Source organism: Dipodomys ordii, unplaced genomic scaffold (genome assembly GCF_000151885.1).
Source record: "Dipodomys ordii isolate 6190 unplaced genomic scaffold, Dord_2.0 Scaffold129, whole genome shotgun sequence".
NCBI classification, from domain to species: domain Eukaryota; kingdom Metazoa; phylum Chordata; class Mammalia; order Rodentia; family Heteromyidae; genus Dipodomys; species Dipodomys ordii.
Window position 1 is genome coordinate 2,640,493 of NW_012267345.1, and position 12,295 is coordinate 2,652,787.

At 49.0% G+C, this 12,295-nt stretch overlaps 1 protein-coding gene across 2 annotated transcripts in view; it reads left to right on the top strand.

Moving 5' to 3' along the window:
* The first annotated feature begins 11,990 nt into the window (after window positions 1-11,990).
* The window catches only part of Pcmtd2 (protein-L-isoaspartate (D-aspartate) O-methyltransferase domain containing 2), a 24,421-nt gene continuing 24,116 nt past the window's right edge, over window positions 11,991-12,295 (top strand). The window contains exon 1 of one of the 2 annotated variants that reach the window (XM_013030397.1): window positions 11,991-12,204. The gene's annotated coding sequence lies outside the window, so the exon portion shown is untranslated. The remainder of the gene's footprint in view (window positions 12,205-12,295) is intronic. The other variant, XM_013030398.1, reaches the window with a different exon arrangement.

Sequence of the window (12,295 nt, forward strand, 5' to 3'; positions counted from 1 at the left end):
CTCACGCACCCACCCTACCCCTCACAGTAAGAGCACCTGACTGTTTGTTGGTGACTTCTAGTTGTCAGTCCACGTCGGCAGCCTTGTGCAGCCTTCCGTGGATTTATCCAAAGGGGCACCTGGAAACCAGTGTCTCTCGTGATGCCCCACCAGGCTCAGGCCAACACCTCCCACGTGAGTGCCTGGGGTACCGAAGTGTTACAAAGTGATTTATTTTTGTTTTCTGAAAGAAATTTGAAGAACAGCTCAAAGTCTCCAGTGGAAGCTCACGGACAAGGTTCTCAGGGAAGTTTTGGAGTTTGCAGCCACAGTATTCCTTTGTCTGTCGAGGCTGGGAGGGTAGCCATTGGCTCAGTGGGTGGGAGTCTCACCTGGAAGACATACCTGGGCCATGTGTCTGTGCTCAGCAAGGTCCTTGTGGCATGTTTTTTTCTCTTTTTATTTAATTCAGCTTTGTGTCAAGGGTGGGCAACACTCTGCTTAAGAGGTGAAGCTAGGAACAGGCCTTCCAGACAATGGTCCAGACAGTTGAAGAGCATTATGGCCCAGTCAGTTCAAGGGATTTTAAACCAGAGGTCCCTAAAAAGTCTCCTATGCAGGCAGCTAGTGCCCAGAGACTGCACAGATTTCTCCTGATGTCAGTGTTTAAGTCCCTGAGTTTGGGCTCCAGGCCAGGACTTTGGCTTCCTTCCCTCTACCTAGGCCCCTGGCCCATTACTGCCACCTTACTTGGGTCATGGCTGTGGTCCATCTCTGTGTTCAAGGGGATCAAGGTGGAGACAGTAATGTCAGGAAGTAAATTCCTAGTGGGAGATCGCCAAGGTTTCACTTCTTTTAAGATCCATTCAAGAGGAAGAAAAAAGGTAAATTTAATTTAAAATGTTAAAAACACAATGTTCCTACTGTGTAAATAGAGTCCAAGTCGATTGTGACAGCAATTTCGAATTAGTATTTAAAAGTAGAGAAGTTGCACTTCCTGGAAAACACTGAAAGTAGTTAGCTTAATTATTCTGTAAATTATTTAATTTTGTCGGGATGTAAGTATTTATATTCACACCTTCTTATGTTAACATTTGCTATTTATTTAACATTTTTATTTATTAATTTTATACTATCTCAAATCGACTCCACACTAGGGTACCATAAGAGCAAAATAAGTAAAATCAAGGCAAAACCAACTATTTGACTATAAGATAGGCCACAAAAAAATCTTGATAACCTCTAGTTATAATTTTGATGCAATCGAGTTATTTTTTATATATTTTGTTATTTATTCTTTTAATAATGGAATTTTTAAAAAAAGTATTTTGTAACTGAGGAATTTTGATAATTTGGGGATTTTTTTCCCCCTTGGTCAAATGGAGAGAAAGATGTTCTGATTTTCTTTTCCCTTTTGGGTTCCGTTATTTCAGGCCAATAACAGCAAGCAGAATTCTGTATTTATTATTATTTAATTGTAGAGCAGACGTGTGTGCTCTGGTGTGCTTCTTGTGTCGCGTTTGTGGCGGTTCTTCTGGCTGAGTCATGTTGCTGTGAGAGAGTGCTGGCCACAGTCAGCCCCACGGAGTTGTTAAGACTCACAGATTGCGCCGCTGTCCGGTCCCCTGACGCTCCAATACTGTGACCCTCTTTCCTCAGGAAATGCGTTGGACCCACAGCACTTTGTGGTGTGTTTGGAGGGTGATTTCCTAATAAAAGTCTGACTGTGAATTGGTGCTGTGGTCTGTAGGGAAGATGCTACTCTGTTCCTTGCCCACTGGGAGTGGTGGGTGGGTGGTCATTGTGGGTAGGGTTCTTCTGTCCCTGATTCTATATGTGTAACCTCCTGGACTGGTTCACCTAACATTTCTTCTGGAGCTACCTACCCCCAGGTGTGGTTCTGTTAGGTCTAAGACATTGTATCTTAGCCCTTTCCATAAAGCCAGGCATGTGCAAATCAGGATTCTTCCTAGGAGTTTTCTTTAGGGTTGGGGAAAAAGTATTACACAATTGGTCTGGCCATGCCATCTCTCCTAGTCGTGAATAGATGAGAATTCAGATATTATGGAGGGATGTGGAGCTGGGAAACAAAGTGGAATAGAGAAAGACCGAGATGTCTGATGACTTCCTCAGAGCTCCTGGACCCACCCATGTCTGAAGGTAGTCTACACTTGGATTCCCCGAGTGTGAGATAATGACTCCCTTTTATCTTTGAGCTCACCTGTGTTAGTTTTTTGTCTTGCAGAAGCACTTTTCCCATCACCACACTTTTTTGTCAGGTGGACAGAGTCAGATTTGCATGTGAGTCTTCAAATCACATCCTCCTGAACCGCAGTCATGTGTTTTCCTTGTGAGTCTGGACCTGGAGGCAGGTTGGCGTCTCCTCTGGTCTGAAGACAAATGATCAATCTTCCCTGATCAATTCTTAGAAAGTCTGGGCTGTGTTTCTCACTTCTGCTTCTGTCAGACAGAGCCTAGGCCACTGGGGCACTCACTGTTGAGCGTGGCTGGGCCTAGTGCTAGCCCAAACTGGTGTGTCATCCACGAAGAAGGGCCTTTTGCTGAGGCCCCAACTGGAGACAGAGCTAATGGCCAGGAGTTGTAATCTCTCATGCTGGCCTAGTAGGTACTAAGATGGGGGCCATGTCCAGGGAAGGCTGATTAGCAGAGAAGAATCATTCTAGTGGCAGGGCTGCTGGCCAGAGAGGTAGGGGTTGTCACAGTCCTTCCTGGGAGCAAGAAGTGGAAGGAGAGCTGCCTAGACCCACTGTGGCTGCCTGCTGATGGTAAGTAACCAAGGGCAGGACTGTAGATGTGAGATGCCCTAGGAGTGAAGGGCCATTACCCAGCTCCAGCGGGAGCTTGGCTCCTTAGTCCTGCCCACAGTCGTTGCTTCTTTTCCCTTTGTCCATCCAGACCTTGAAACACTACACATCAGAGAAGTCAACCACCTCCAGCCCCTCAGATCAGAGTTTCTTCCCAATGGCACAAGGGCATGGGTGTAGGGTTTACTTAAACAGATTCCATGTGTTGGGGGCATGGCTCAAGTGGTAGAGTACTTGCCTAACAAATGTGAGGCCCTGAGTTCAATCCCCAGCACTGCCCCAAAAGAGAGGCTTCCACACAATTCCAAAGGATAGTAATGAAGAACCACAGCGGCATGTGAAAGCAGTGTGTTGGTCTTCATAATCAGTGAGCTCTGCTGGGGTCTGACAACATATTGTTCTGCCTATAGTCTCTGGGAAATTCCTAAGTGGTCTAAAGAACTGCAAACATGATGTGGGTGGGAGAAAGACGCTGGAGATTTGGTCTCCAGCTGCAGCTGGGGTGTAGTCAGAAAGCATGGAGGGCTATGGAAGTTGGGACAGGGATGCGGGGCCACAGCCCAGACAAGATGTCTACTCATAAGCAGAGGACTGTTGGTCAGCTGAAAACAAGAGCAGAGACCAGTTAGGCTCCAAATTGAGTCCTGGTTTGCCTTGCTCCGGGTCTCCAGCCTGTAGGAGTGTCACCTTTGGTGGCTCAGGCCCAGGGCTGGCCATGGTGAGGGCTGCACTACTGTGACCACGGTGACATGAAGAGAGTTGACCAATGTGGGCTCTACCAAGACTTCTAAGAGAGACAGTGTTTGAGGCATGGCTGGCAGCATAGCATGGGTATAGTTCCTGGAGAGGAGCATCAGGTACAAGGAATGCCGGGGTGGAGAACTTTTTTTTTTGGGTCCGGTCATGGGGCCTGAACTCTGGGCCTGGGCGCTGTCCCTCAGCTCTTCAGCTCAAGGCTAGCGCTCTACCACTTGAGCCACAGCACCACTTCCGGCTTTTTTTTTTCTGCTTATGTGGTGCTAAGGAATCAAACCCAGGGACTCATGCATGCAAGGCAAGCGCTCTACCACTGAGCCACCTTCCCAGCCCTAGAGAACTCTTGATTTTTAAAGAACCTCAAGTTTAAGGAGACTACTTTGACCTTCAGGACTTTTAGGTTATCCAAGCTCTGTTCCTCCAGCTTCAGGATTCTGAGAGGTTCTGGGAGCCTGGATTTAGGGTCCCAAGTCCTTAGCCCCTTCAGATAAATATTCACTCTTCATTTATCATAATACCCTGGGATTCTTAGGGTAAGCCCACAGGACTTGGTAGGCCTCACTTATATGTGGCAGAACAGAGAGAGAGCACAACAGCTCATCCAGCCTCAAGAAGGTGGGACCAAGGCTATTCCTATGATGTTAGTTCCACAGGTGATAGTGGCATGAGCTGGTCACCCCTGAGAAGATGCTCTCTTCTTCTCAGGGGGACTGTCTGGGCCACTGGCCTGCTGGGCTAGTACTGTCCTGATGTCACAGGTGTCAGTGCCTCAGGACTTACCTCTGTATTTGTATAGGAACTCCTCCCATGGCAGGGCCTTCTCTCCAAGCCTGAAGACCCTCTCTCTGATCCTTTCCAGAGAATGAAGCTTGAGGTGTCCTCCAGAGACAGAAGGGATGGCTTCTGTCATCTCTACCAGCACCTAGATCAGGGTAGGGGGGGGTCTTGGGTATCTTCTGGCTTCTGAAAATACTTTCTACTTGATGTCTTTTTTTTTTTTTAACTTGTTCATCTCCAGCAGAATCTTGTATTGATAGTTCTTAGGGGTTCAGGGTGTGTGTGGGGTGGGTGGGCTGTGTTGGTTCTGAGCTTCCTGTACTTTGGCTAGAATGCAGTGTTCTGGGTCTCTTGGGCCATTTATCTTGCATCTGTGTGGCCTAATCTATCTCCCTGTTCTTAACAATTTATGCTTTAAAAGCTGTCCTTTTAGCTGGGTTTTGGGAGGGAACAAAACCAGATATATGTGCTCCAATTTCACAAATACAAGACTTCCCTTTACAGGAGGAAGCAGTTCAGGGCCAGGTCAGCATTGCCCCATGACTGATTGGAAGCTCAAGCTTAGATGAGACTGAGTGCCCCGTAGACTGCTGCAGGCACAGGTGTGGAGCCATTTCTGTCAGCTGGCTGTGGACCCTGCAACACAGGCTGGCAACACTCCCTGGGAGTTAGAAGTTCTGCACCATGTTCCTTTGCTCCTCCATGAGTTTGGCTGTAAGGAATTTGGACTTTGATAAGAGCCCCAGTTTAAAGATAGAACCGTAGAGCACACGGGGGCCCTTTTTCTATTATTATACGACCTGGGGCCAACACTGGGCTGCTGACTTTGCAGAACGGTTCTCTAGCCTGCTGGTGGCTACCTTGCCTCATTGCTTTCTTCTCAGTATCTACAGTGTGAAGCTTGTCCTCGCTTCCTTTTTTATTTCTGCCTCCTGGCAGCTGTCCCTTGGTACTCCTGGGTAGTTTCCCTAGCCTACATTCTGGCCCTCTTTCACTCATCTCTGAGGCTGATGTTTGCTGTGCATGGAGAATACTATACTGTTCCCACGCCTACATTTCTTAGCCCTGGCACCTTCTGGAACTCTACTTTGACAGCAAGACATGTGTCCTGGTGATCAGAGTAGCCTAGTGGCTGCAGCCAGGCTGGCCCCTGTGGGTTCATCAGGTCAGTCCTTACAATCCCAACTGAAAGTCTCATGCGGAGATCCTGTCGGTGCCTCCGAAGGGGAGGAGCCTCAGTCCTGAGGAGCTGCTGTGGTTCAGAGGTCTTGCCTTACAGGGGAGGGAGCGGCTTGGGCAGCCTTTCTCTCCTCATGGAACCAGGAAGAACAGGTTGAGCAGGAAAGTGTTGCTACTCCCCCAGCATTTGCCACCCTCATTGTACATAGTCCCCTCTGCTCCAGGGGTGTCTTCTCTTGCCTGTTTATTTCACATCCTGCTAAATGTGTCTTCTTCATCTTTAATTCTATCATAGCTTTCTTTGTAGAAGTTGTCAAAACCAATATGTCAAGTCTGATGGTGGTGAGGATGGGCCATCTGACCTGAGCCCTTGTACATGCACTTCTCCATCACCCTATCTACAGATGGGGACACTGAGCCCCAGGGCTGATTTCTCAGATCCCACATGATGACAACCCTCTGGGATGTGTCTCTCCAGAAAGAGAAGAGGGGGTGGTACCGGATCAGATGGATCCCTACAGAGCAGTCACTGTGTCTCCCAGACACAGTGGGTGACTCCAAGATTAGAGAAGTAGCTGCCATGACCCTCAGGTAGCAGAGGGGAGGGGCAGGCCGAGGCCCCAGAGCAGGCTGGGCTGGCCAGAGACACTGGAGCCTCTTTGATGTGAGTCCTAACTCTCTGCTCATCCGAGAATGAAATACTTGGTAAGAGGAACTACCGAGACAGCAGGGAAGGGTATGGAGGTGGTCAGTGAATGCTCACTGTGCCAGAGGGAAGTGAAGGCAAGTTTCATAGCTGTCTAGGGCAGGAGCAGGAGCTCTGATGTAAGGAAGTATGTGTAACTCATAGGGCTGGCCATTGCAGCATGGCGGAGTGCGGGGTGAGTAGGGTGTCATTATAACCTGACTTTGTATGAGATACAAAAATGCTGGGGAATGAGCAGTGAAGTGGCGTTGCCAACTTATTTTCTGGCTTATTGTTGGCCTAAAGTACTAAGGTCCCATGACATTATCACTGGACGGTAGGACCTATAACCAGATCTTCCTTGTAGGAAATAGCACAGGGTGCTGAGTGAATGGCAGTACCAAGGGGGTGTGTGGGCAGGAGGGCAGTTCCTGGTCCAGCTTTGAGTGGCTGGGGACGCCACTGGAGAGGGGAGAGGGCCCTCACAGCACACCTGCTCCCACACATTCAGCACACTGGGTTGCCTCAGGCCAGCCCATTGGGAGCTGGATTCATGAGATCTGACCGCTGGGCACCTCTCCCATTTCCTTTCTCCTGCTCACCACATAAAGACAGTAGCCCAAAGTCACTCAGCACCTCCGACATTTGCCTAACTCTGCCCTCTCTGCACTTCTCATCTGCGCCTCTGCCACAGTCAGCGGAGGTCCACCCCTGTTGGGTACCAATCACCTGATGACTGACCACAGCTTCCCCTGTGTTTAGAGGACCAGTCAAAGCAGTCTTGTCTGCAATCTCAAGTCTGACTGCCGCTTACCTGGTGCCTAAAGAATGGATTGATCTGAGACAATCACTTCCTTTTAGTCAGGTCAGGTCTGCTACTGCTTTAAGGTAGCATTTTCTGGTATGGACCCTAATTCTGCTAGGCAACACTTGCCTTGAGTTTCTTACAGTTCACAAAAACAGTGAGCAGTGAGTGGGCAGTAGCAGAGGAGTTGGTGTGTGTGTGTGTGTGTGCGCGCGTGTGTGGTGTGTTGGGGGTATCCTGAGCTTCTGTCACTGGCAACAGTGTCAGTGAGATAGAAATGTATCAGGGCAAATCTACCCCAGGGGACCTGGACCGCCTTCTGATACCACTTCTACCCTGGGTCAGCAGGTTCTCCAGAATCAAACATATGTAGCTTTTATTCAAAGTGACATGAAATTGATATTTGCTGATGCCTTTCTTGTGTCCAAGTATTGCTAATGTTTTATTAAAATAGTTTAATATGAGAGAAATCCTTTCCAACTGTATACTTCAATGAGTGCATTTGAGCTCACCAATATTTCCTGCTAAGCATCACCATGCTACTGTGTGGTAGCAGAGGAGATGTGGCACCTGTCTAAAGACTGTTAATCTCTCTTCTAGCGTAAAAGGAGGAAGAACTACTATTTTTCTCTTTAAGAAGAGCTACTTTTCTTCCTTTCTGACCTAGTTTAGTACTTGCTCCTAACACAGCAGCTGTGTAATGCTGACACCTTGTGGCCAAGGTCAACATCTGTCATCCCTCTGCCCAGTATTGACCCTGGAGCAGGTGTGAGGTCCTCCCTTAGGGTCAATTGCACAGTTCCACCACAGTACTACTAACAAAGCTGAGCAGTGGGCTTGTTATTATTGTTGTTGTTCTGTCATGGGGCTCTGTCGCTGAGCTTTTTTTGCTCAAGGCTAGCACTCTACCACTTGAGCCACAGTGCCACTTCTGGTTTTCTGTTGGTTAGTTGGAGAGAAAAGGCTCACGGACTTTCCTGCCTGGGCTTTGAACCATGATCTTCATATCTCAGCCTTCTGAATAGCTAGGATTACAGGTATGAGCCACCAGTGCCAGGCTGAGCAGTGTTTTATATGTGAGCAAGTTTCTCAGAGGCCCTGTATCCTGAGGGCTGAGGCCCAAAGTACCCAGAGATGTCAGATGAACGGTGCAGGGGAGGGGGCTGAGACTGTGGAGTGGCTACCAAAGGGTCACCTTCCTCTGTAAAAGGGGCACTCCCCCTGGTGCATCATCTATTGGACTCCTTCTCATGGCTCTCTGTTCCCAACCTTGTTGCATCTTCTTTGGTGCCCATCAAATCCTGAGCAGGACAAAGCCATGGCAACTACTAGTGTGAGGATAAGGAGCTCTTCCTAAAGAAGAATGAAAAATTCTTGGAGAACAAAAATTATTTTACAATTATTGTAATTGCAAAAGCAACACTTGCCCATTATACAACAACCACAATACAAAGGTCACCAAGGTAAGAAGTAGTGTCCTTACCCAGGGATAAGATGCACTAGGAAAATTGTCTTACATAGTTATATTTATGTAGCCCCAGTGCCATTCATTCTTTTGTGCAGATCTATATTTCCATCTGGTATCATTTGCTTTCTGTCTTTAACATATTACACTGTAAGTCTTCTGCAGAGCTTATATTTCTGGCAAACAAAACAAAACAAAACCTTTCACCTTTTCAAAAAGTAATACGCTGTTAGGTCCCGGTGGCCCACGCCTGTCATCTTAGCTACTCAGGAGGCTGACGTCTGAGGACGGAGGTTCGAAGCCGGCCTGAGCAGGAAAGCCCATGACACTCTTATCTCCAATTCACCACCAGAAAACCAGCCTTCAGCACAAAACCTAAGGGACATCACCCAAGTCCTGAGTTCAAGCCCCAGTACTAGTGTGTACATGCACATACACATACACACATACAGCATAATAAACTTTCAGAAAACTTGAGCATATAGTATAGTTCTATGACCTTCTCTTATCTTTTCTCTCATTTGTTTGCATTAATATAGATTGTTACAATTGATGTATGATATTGATATATTACATTTCATTAAATCCCAGTTTAGCATACAGTTCCTTCTTGGTGCTGAACATGTGTGTGTGCGTGTGTGTGTGTGTTAGGTATGGAACCTATACAAATGCTCTACCACCGAGCTACACACCTGTTCCTGTGGGGTTTGATAAATGTGTAATAATATAATCATTTCACTGCCCTAAAAATCTTCTGAGTCTACCTGTTTACCCTCCCCATCTTTGGCAATTACTAAACTTTTTACTATTTCTATAGTTTTTATTTTTACATAATGTCATATCCTTAAGATATTACAATCTTCACACTGGGCTCTTTCATTTAGCAAAAGACACTTTAAGTTTCCCCTATGTCTTTTCTTGGCAGAATAATATCTTACTATTTTTAAAATCACTGATTAATATCCTATTAATACCACAATTGTTTATCATTCATCTATGTAAATGAAGTATATCCTTGTCACTTCCAGTTTTTGACAACTATGAATTTGTTATAAAGATCTATGTGCCTCGTGTGTGTGTGTGTGTGTGTGTGTATGTGTGTGGTGCACATATTCATTTGGGTAATTCCTAGCAGCACAAGTGTTAGATAGTATAAGACTACACTTAGCTCAGCAGGAAACTGCCCAAACTGTCTTTCCAAGTGGAGGTAACACTTTGCATTCCCTCTAGCAATGCACAAGGATGCTGTTTGGTCCACATCCTCACCAGCATTTGGTGTTTCCAATATCTTAGATTTTGGTTTTGTAATATATGTGTATGGATATCTCACTGTCTTATAAATTTGCAATTCCATAATGACACATGATCCTGAGCATCTATTCATCCACGCTCATTTTCCATTTGTATATTTCTTTATGGAGCATCAGTTGAGAGCTTTTGTCCATTTCTACCTGTTTGTTTTATTGTTGAATTTTGAGAGTTCTTAAAGAATCCTTTGTAAGACACATGTTTTGTGACTATTTTCTGTTGGAGGCTTCTCTTTTCATTTTTTCAGTGTCTTTTACAGAGCAGAAGTTTATAATAAAAATCAACTTATTACTATTCTTTTTCTTTCATGGATTGATACATGTAAAGACTCATCACAAAACCCTAGGGTCATCTAGATTGTCTCCTGTTATGGTCTAGAAGTTTTATGTGGAAAGTGTTAGGACTTTTAAAAATTATTTTATTGGGGCTGGGAAGTTGGCTCTGGTACAGTGCTTGCCTCTCATGCATGAGGCCACGAGTTCGATTCCTCAGCACCACACGGAGCAGAAAAAAGCTCGAAGTGGTGTTGTGGCTCAAGTGGTAGGGCACTAGCCTTGAGCTGAAGAGCTGAGGGGCAGAGCCCAGATCCAGAGTTCAGGCCCCATGACCGACAAAAAAAAAATTATTTACGTCTTATTTACTTTTTTTTTTTTTTTTGCCAGTTCTTGGGCTTAAACTCAGGGCCTTTTGTTCAATGTTAGTGCTCTACCACTGTAGCCACAGCGCCACTTCTGGCTTTTTCTATGATTAATTAGAGAGACAAGTCTCTCAGGGCTGCCTGCCCTGGCTGGCTTTGAACCCTCATCTCTCCTATCTCCTATTTGCAATCCTCAGATCTCAGTCTCCTGAGTAGCTAGGAATATGGGCGTGAGCCATGGCGCCTGGCTTATTATTTTTAAAATATATCTAGTTGTTTCAGTTCAGTTCATTCACTTCAAATACCACCTTTTGTCCCTAAATTGTTTCTGCTTATCAAAGTGTTAACTAGATTTGAGTAGGCCTACCAATTCCAGGAGTCAGTGTCTGTCTTCCCGTGCGGGTCTCGCGGCGTCTCATTCCGGTCACGATCCCCCGCAGGCTGAGCGGCGCTCTTACCGAGTGCAAGCTCCCTCCACACACACGCAGGAACGGCGGGAGGCTGGAGCGTGCGACCGCACCACCGAGGGAGAACCGTCAGGGACGGCTTCTTCTCGCTCAGACGGGAAGAACTAACCCACAGCACTTCGCAGGTGGGTCGGAGTCCAGGCCCGGAAAACAGCGGCCAACCGTATTTCGGAGATGGCCGCCCAGGCCACCGCACCCCACCGCACCCCGGTGCGCGGCTGGTAGGGGCGGGGCCTCGCGCCGTCGGTCCTTCCGGTCCCGCCAACGTAGGCGCCGGCCAGACGGGGTCCTCCCCCAACAGCTTTCTCTCTTCGGCCTTGCCCTCCTTCCCGTCGCTAGCCTGGGCTGTGCTGTCCTGCAGCAGACACTCGTCAGACACCCGTCCACTTTAGGTCCCGTGCCCTCAGCGTCCTCAGCCAACAGACCCTTCGCCAACCGAGACACCGGCACCCTAACCCTTCCCGTCCGGCCCCTGGAGAGCAGGGACCGGCGTGAGAGCTCCGCCAGTGCACGGAGAGGGGTGGGCCAAAGGGGCGGGCCAACGGGGGGGGCGAGGGCTCTGATAGGAGCGGGCCTATGAGAGGGATGAGTACGCGAAAGCGGAGGGCCTACCGGGGAGGGAGGGCTCTGATAGGAGCGGGCCAAAGGGGCGGGACTACGGGGGGCAAGGGCTCTGATAGGAGCGGGCCTAAGCGAGGGATCAGTGCGTGTAGAGGCGGGCCTACCGGGGAGGGAGGGCTCTGATAGGGGCGGGCCAAAGGGGCGGGCCTATGGAGGGCGAATGCTCTGACAGGGAAGGGCCTATGCGAGGGATCAGTACGCGCTAGGGGAGATCCGAAGGGGCGGGAGTGCTCTGATAGGGGCGGGCCTATGTGAAGGACAAGTACGCGCTCGGGGCGATCCGAAGGGGCGGGCCTATGGTGGGGACCAGTACACGGATAGAGGCGGAACCACGTGGGGCAAGTGCGCGGACTGCGACGGGCCCGAGGGAGAAACAAATGAGGGGTGGGCCGGCTTCACAGGGAAGCGAGTGTGGGACAGTTGCCGACCCACGGTGGGGGCCGGTGCGCAGACGGCGACGGGCCCTGCGGGGAGAAACAAGCGCACGGGTAGCGGCGCCGCTGCCGTAGCCCTTTAAGCAGCCTCGCCAGGGCGCACGCGCAGTCCTGCCGTTGGGCGCGCAGGCGCAGAGGCGGTGGCGGATGTTTACCGCGGCGGAGGTCCGAGCGGTGCCGGGACCGCGGACGCGAGGGACGCGCCCGTAAGGGAGGCGCCCTGGGAGCTGCCGTCGCGGCCCAGGTCGGTGGGCTGGAGCGCGGAGGTAGAGCTGCGCTTGCGGCCGCCCCTCGGCCCCTTCCCTCGGGCAGGCCTGACCCTCCCCGGTCTCGCGAGCGCCGGGGCGCCTTCGCAGG